The following is a 7,572-nucleotide window of genomic DNA, read 5'->3' as shown; positions in this document are numbered from 1 at the left end:
GTGGATCACTTGAACTCAGGAATTTGAGACCAGCCTGGGCAACATGTGGAAACCCTGTCTCTACTAAAAATACAAAAAATTAGCCAGGTGTTGTGGTGCACACCTGTGGTCTCAGCTACTCAGAGGCTGAGATGGGAGGATCACTTAAGCCTAGGAGGCAGAGGTTGCGGTGAGCCAAGATCATCCCACTGCACTCCAACCTAGGCAACAGAGTGAGACCCCACCTCAAAAAAAAAAGAAAGAAAAAAGAAAAAAAAAGAACCCACTATTAGATATTTGATATTCTATCTGTATTATGGAATACTATGCAGTCATTAAGAAGAAGGTCGAAGGTATGCACTGGTATACAGATCATTAAGTGAAAACAAAGCAAGTGGCAGATGAATGAGTACAGTGTGACTCCATACATGCCAATCAAACAAAACAGTCTTTTAACAACAGAGACATTTTCTGAGAAATTTTGTCATTGTGCGACCATCATAGTGTGCTTACACAAACCTAAATGGTATAGCCTACTACACACCCAGGCTATAGAGTACAGTCTGTGGCTCCTAGGCTACAAACCTGTGCAGCATGTGACTGATGTGACTGTACTGAATACTACAGGCAATTTAACACAATGGTAGGTATTTGTGTGTCTAAACAGAGAAAGGTACAGTATAAATATGGTATAAAAGATTTAAAATGCTACACCTGACATCACATGGCATCAGCTGGACCAGCTCCACTGAGGCTACAGTATCCACTTCCAAGACAGCTCACTCATATGGCTGTCACTTTGGTGCTTGCTCTTGATTCCCTTCTACTTGAACTTCCTCACAGCATTGTGCATGGGTTCCAAAAATGAGTATCCTAAGGGAAAACCAGAAAGACAGCATCTCACCTTTGAACATCAAGTCTAAGAAATCATGTAGCATTACTTCTGAAACAGTCACAAGCCTACCCAGGTTCAAGGGGAAGAAACGTAGAACCTACCTCTTGATGGAAAGAGTGTGAAAGTCACTTCGTAAGAGCATGTGGGAGGCAGATATTATTTTGCCCATTTGGGGAAAATACAATCTACCAAGTTCCTCAACATTGATTCCATCCCAAACTATTCATCTTAGCTAATTAAGGTAATTTCATCTCTGGCCAACAGTTGGTTCAGGGCTAGGCAGGACTGAACAGTTTTGGGCAGTGAGACTCAAAAGAAGCTTCCTCAGGGTTTTTGGGAAAAAGAAGTAAGTTTCTCCCACTTGAACAAGAAAATACATGCTCCTTATGTGCCATGTGCCACCTGTGTCTGGTGGCCATCCTATGATGACAAGGGAAACGTGGATCTCAGGATAAAAAGACTGAAGAGCTTCATCCCTCATGACATCACTAAGATGCTGAATCAATCAGCCCTGGAGACTGCTCTGCCCTAGGACCTACTTTTGTGGAGAAAATAAATAATAATTTTATGAACACTCAACCCTGTTTGAATCAAGTTTCTGTCTCTTTCACCCAAAATCTCCTTAGCTTATCCAATGTATTCCTAACATTCCTAACATTGCTGAGCTAACCTGCCCATCCCCAGGCCTTCCAAGAGTGGGAGGTGAGGTATAGGAGCCAGGGAAAGGTGAAACCAGAGGAAGTCTTCTAGCACAAAAATGATAAACCATCTAAAAAGACCATAAGAACCTTTAAATTATTCATTTGTCACATAAAAGTCCTCATGCCTGGTACTAATCCATCATGTCCTTGTCCTACACCCAAAGTATGAGTAAGAAGGTCTTTGAATGCCCTCTAGAAGGTAGGTGGTGCCACTCACAAAATTAGGATGGTGCTAGAGCTCATTCTTAAGGAGCTGACAGCCTAACAGAAAAAAAGGCTATAATTCAAAATTGACTGTATTACTCATCACAAGAAAAGTGCAGATACAGTGCTATATATCAATGAAGGATATCAATGAAGAGACATTTTTTTAGTTGGAAGAGATCAGTAAAAGCCTCACAGAGAAGGTGCTTTTTGAGTTGAGTCTTTGTATAGCTAGAATGTGGATCTGAGAAGATGGGAAGAACATTCCAGATGGAAGGAAGGAATCACAAGAATGAAAAGCAATATCTGGGAAACTGTGAGATTCCTAAATCCTGGAAGATATTCAAAATGTGAACCAGCACTGGCCAAGTAAGCAGTGACTAGTCTGCAGGGCTGAAGCAAGTCCTAGAGACCCTCTGTCAAGACATGCATAAACCCTTACGTTACTTGGTTATGGGAACTGGGTGGACGAGGAGAGAGACTGGGATAGCTGGGGCTTCAGGCAGATGGCACTTAGGGGTTCGAGAGGCTATTTAGCAAGAGATAGAGAAGAATTTCCGTATTTTAACAACCAGTGTGGCTGGAGACCAGTGAGAACCAGTTCTTACTAATGAGAACCGGCTAGGAAATCAACCCTACCTACAGGCAACAGTGAAAAGTTCCACTTCACTAGAGTTCACAGTGAGTGAAAGGAAATAATGAAAAAAATAGCTGGAATTAGGCCACAAAGGAGTTTGAATTCCAAGATAAAGAATTTGGATTAAAAAATTAAGTAATACAGATCCACTGATAATATTTTGATGAGACTTTCAGATCACAATGGATTGAACATGTATCTGACATGGCGTGGCTTCCTTGGAGTAGAAATTTAGCATATATGTGACAACTTGCTGTGGGTCATTGTGAAAGAGAAAATTTCTCAGGTCTGTACAATAAAGACCTAAAAAAACTGTGAGGGAATACTTTAATGGCTTCCAACCAAAAGCATGCAAGGTGTCTAGAAGAAAATAAAGAGAAATGTAAATGTGTGCAGACAATGGCAGAAAGCAAACGGTTAACTCCCACCAGCAAGCACAGGGACTCCCTGCTCCAAGAAGCCATCCCACAGAACACCTGAGAGAGCCGAGGGCCAGGGATTAGGGCAGAGGCAGCAGGAAGTGAGAGGCGCTCAAAGGGATAACAATAATGACCCTCCATATTTGCAAAGTGCTGTTTACAAGGCACACTTTCATTTAATCCACACGGCAATACTGTGAGGAGTAATTAACATTTCTATAACACTACACCATTGAAAGAGCCCTTTTATATTCATCGTCTCCTTAATTCTCCCCCCTTACACCTGAGAAAACTCAAGCCATTAGAAAACAGCTTATCAAGCAGGGGAGAGAACTAGAACTCAAACTCAGGCCTTTAGATTCCTTGTCCAGCATTTCCATTTACCCTGGTGTGGCCTCAGGGACTCTGGGGTTATTCGTTAATCTTACAAATGTGGTCTCAGTGCTCCAGGCAGCAGCTGTAGATTGTGAGAGAAACCGAAGTATCTCCCCGTACAGTTCTTCAAGAGGTAAACCTTCTATCCCAGGGCTTAGATAGAAAGAGACTCACCCTAGCGATCAGGTGCACACCTCCTGGTGCAGAGGGCTCAAGCAGTTTCTGGAAAGATCCCATCCCAACCCTGTTTTGTTCATCAAATTAGATTCGGGAATCCAGAAAAGCAAGAATCATGACTTTCTGAAATCTTCATATCCTCGGACCAGGATCTGGTACTTAGCAAACACTTGTTGAATAACAATGAATATATAAGTGAATATATATGTAATACCCTTGGAAATATCTTGAGATTCCCCCTCTGCCCAGAAAAACAATACAAAGAAAAACAATACAAAAGAAAAACAATACAAACAATTTGTGAAGCAACGAGTTATTTAAAGTCATGAGTTTTTATTTTGTTTATTGAGACAGGGTTTCCATCTGTTGCCAGGGTGCAGTGGCATGATCACAGCCCACTGCAGCTTCAACCTCCAGTGCTCAAGCGATCCTCCCACCTCAGCCTCCCGAAGAGCTGGAACTTGAGACACTCCACCACATCCAGCTAATTTTTTAATGTTTGTAGAGATGAGGTCTCACCATGTTGCCCGGGCTGGTCTTGAACTACTGAGTTCAAGCAATCTGCCCACTTTAGCCTCCTAAAGTACTGGGATTACTGGTGTGAGCCACTGTATCCAGCTTCTTAACCTCCTTCATGCCCTCTCCACTTAAACTGGAATCATTTGTCATATAAAAGTCCTCATGCTTGGATTTTGGCATCATTTATAAGGGCTCTGCCTACAACATGTTAAACTCACTGAAAAATTAGACTATACCAATAATTTCTTATTTCCCAGCTCTCTCCAATCCGTCTTTTCCAGTTATCTTGTTCCTCAGTTGCGTGGTGCCTTCCTGCCCACCCACCTTCTGTGTTCTTGCTCCTTCCTTCTCTGTCCTGTGTGCAGTGCCAATCAAGTGAATTCCTTTCTCACCCACACCCTCAACTCCTTCACCCCTTTGTCCTCGGTTACACCCATGCAGACACCCCTAACCCTAAATTCATTCCACAGCCTGTTCTCTTGGATCTGATGACTAAACTCCGAAGCACACCTGGAAGGAGCCATACAGCCACACAAATCACACAACCGTGTGGACTGGAGTCACCACAAAATGATAGTTTCCTCTCAGCCATTCTGTATCAGATCCTCTTTCCATCTCCTCTGAGACCACACGACCTCCTCAAGTCCCCTACCCAATGCTTCTGCCCTCCATGCCCCCTACCCAAAGCCTACACTTACAGATGCCTTACTTCCTGCCTCATGGCATCAAAAACGGCATCGGAAAGGATGCCCCTCTGCAGCTCGCCCAAACCGTCAAGCTATCTACAGCCTCCCTCCTGTTCTTCTCCTTCTCCACCTCTGTGGAGTAACTCCCTTTGGGGTCTTGCTTTATTGTTCTTATTCTTTCAATCTGGAATGTTTGATGTCTCATTCTGATAACTCCTTCTCCACAGCTTGTAAACCTATATACTTTTGAATCTACCCTTGACCCTAGATCCCCTTTGGCTGCCACTTTCTCTTTTTCTTCATATTCAATTTGATCAAATGACTGATCCACACCCACATCTCTACTCTTCAAATCCCTTTCCTCAGTCCACTGCCATCTTTCTTCCTACCACCACATTAAAACTGCTCCGGCAAAGGTCTCCAAGGATATGACTGCCAATCCGTGGACATATCTCAGCCTTCATCATACTCTGCCTCGCTGAAGTCTTTCACTTTGTTGACCACTCCCTCTATCTTGGAAGTGTCTCTTCACGGGCTTTGATGGCACCACAGAGGCCTCCTCCTGCTTCCCTGATCATCTCTTCTTTCTTCTATGCTGGATCACCTTCCTCCACTTGCTCTGTAAATATTGTTTATTCACCTAGGTTGAGCTGGTCGAGCAGCGTCTGAACAGAGACTTCATCTGTCTCATTAACTACTACAGCCTCCATGCTTAGACAGCTCTACACACGTGAAGACTCTTCTTACGTATTGTCTGCTGAATGAATGAGTGGATGTTGGAAATACTAGAGTGACCAGGGCACCATCTCTGCCCTCAAGCAGCTTACAGTCCAGTGAGGAAGACGATTAAGTAGACATAAAATAACAGTAGAGTGTCATAGGAATTATGATACAAGCAGCTATGGGAGAACATGAGATAGATTCTGGACATGCTTAATTCCTCCAGCACCAAATTGTTCTGCTTACCTCAGACTCAATTTGATCAATATCAAAACATCATCTTCCCTTAAGCCCCCCAAAATGTTATTCAGTTTACATTCTCAGGGAAGGTACCACCACCACGGGGCTATCAAGCTAGAGTCCTAGGATTCACCCTGATTCCTCCTTTCCTCTGTTGCTCCACAACTGAACAGTGGCCAAGTTAGGTTGGTTTTGCCTTTTCAGTATTTGGCAATTCCCTCTTCCCCTCTCCATGGCCATCTCACCTTGGTTATTGCAACAATATTCTAATATTTTTTGCTTCTAGTCTTTCTTCTTTCTAGAACATGTTTTCTATACTTCCAAAGTGAAGGGGATCACATCACTGTCCTGCTTAAAAATCTTCAGTGTTCCTTAGGCCGGGAGCAGTGGCTCACGCCTATAATCCCAGCACTTTGGGAGGCCGAGACGGGTGGATCACGAGGTCAAGAGATCGAGATCATCCTGGTCAACATGGTGAAACCCCGTCTCTACTAAAAATACAAAAACTAGCTGGGCATGGTGGCGCACGCCTGTAGTCCCAGCTACTCGGGAGGCTGAGGCAGGAGAATTGCTTGAACCCAGGAGACGGAGGTTGCAGTGAGCCAAGATCACGCCATTGCTCTCCAGCGTGGGTAACGAGCAAAACTCCGTCTCAAAAAAAAAAAAAAAATCTTCAGTGTTCCTTGATATATAACCCTCGGTTGCAATCCAGACTTCCAAGTATATCTCCTAATGAGCTGACCCTTGTCTCTCCCATCTCGTATCCCATAGCTTCTGCCTCACATTTACCATCACCCCATACCCTAAAGTCTGGTTCTACTGAACCACCTGCAAGTAATGAGAACACACACAATGTTTCATCCCATCTTACTTCTGCACAAGCCATTACGTAAAACTTCCTCTGAAGATACTGCTGTAAGTCTTAAGCATTTTACATGAATTAACTCTTACTCCTCACAACAACTACTATTCTCCCATTTTACAGATGAGGAACCTGAGACACAGAGCCAAGAAAGAACTTGCTAGATTTCATATAGCTAATATGTTGTGACACTGGGAATTTGAACCCCAGTCTTGTGGCAGTGTCTGTGGCTGTAAATAATGTGCTATTCTGCCCGAGTTCACCTTGTTTCACTACCTTGCTCATCCACCTGGTGAATTCTTATTTACCCTTCAATACCCCTCAAGCAGCACTTTCCCTGCTCTCCTGGAGTTTACCTCTCATTTTTTTTCCCAGCATTGTCATTGTGTCTTGGTAACACACCTACTATTGCATTTGCCACACTCTACTGCGTCCATTTCAGAATCAACCCAAACTACACAGAGATCAGATTGCACATTTACCTTGAGCCATGGAAGTTCCTACGTTTATTATCTGATAGCCCTTTTGCTCATCTGTATATCATTTTTGTCTCTTGCCATCAGTTCACCAGCTCTCACTCATCCTCAGCTCCTTGCTGGCTCTAGCCCTTCAGTTTGACTCATTGTTTGCCTACTTCGCCAAATCTACCTTACTGGCTACCTTTCCCGAACTCTCCCTTTTTTTACTGATAACCTAGAAATGAACCCCTTTCAGTGTGACCCTGGGGAGTGGCTGCCAGGCAGCCCTAACTGGGTGTGGCTGATCCCCCAACCTAGCTCTGGACAAGTCATACTTACTTAGTTTAGCTTTTTTATTTGGTTTCATTCAAGCTATTTTATGGGGCTAAAGAGTTATTGAAACAATAAATGTCTTGGCCTCGTGATTTGCCCGCCTCGGCCTCCCAAAGTGCTGGGATTAAAGGCGTGATCCAGACCATCCTGGCCAAAATGGTGAAACCCCATCTCTACTGAAAATACAAAAAAAAACCAAAACAAAAAAAAAACACTAGCCGGGCGAGGTGACACTCACCTGTGGTCCCAGCTACTCGGGAGGCTGAGGCGGAAGAATAACTTGAACCCAGGAGGCAGAGGTTGCAGTGAGCTGAGATTGCGCCACTGCACTCCAGCCTGGTGACAGAGCAAGACTCCATCTCAAAAA

The sequence above is a fragment of the Cebus imitator genome, unplaced genomic scaffold (assembly GCF_001604975.1).
Source record: "Cebus imitator isolate Cc_AM_T3 unplaced genomic scaffold, Cebus_imitator-1.0 Scaffold801, whole genome shotgun sequence".
Lineage (NCBI taxonomy): Eukaryota > Metazoa > Chordata > Mammalia > Primates > Cebidae > Cebus > Cebus imitator.
This window is presented reverse-complemented; position numbering follows the sequence as displayed.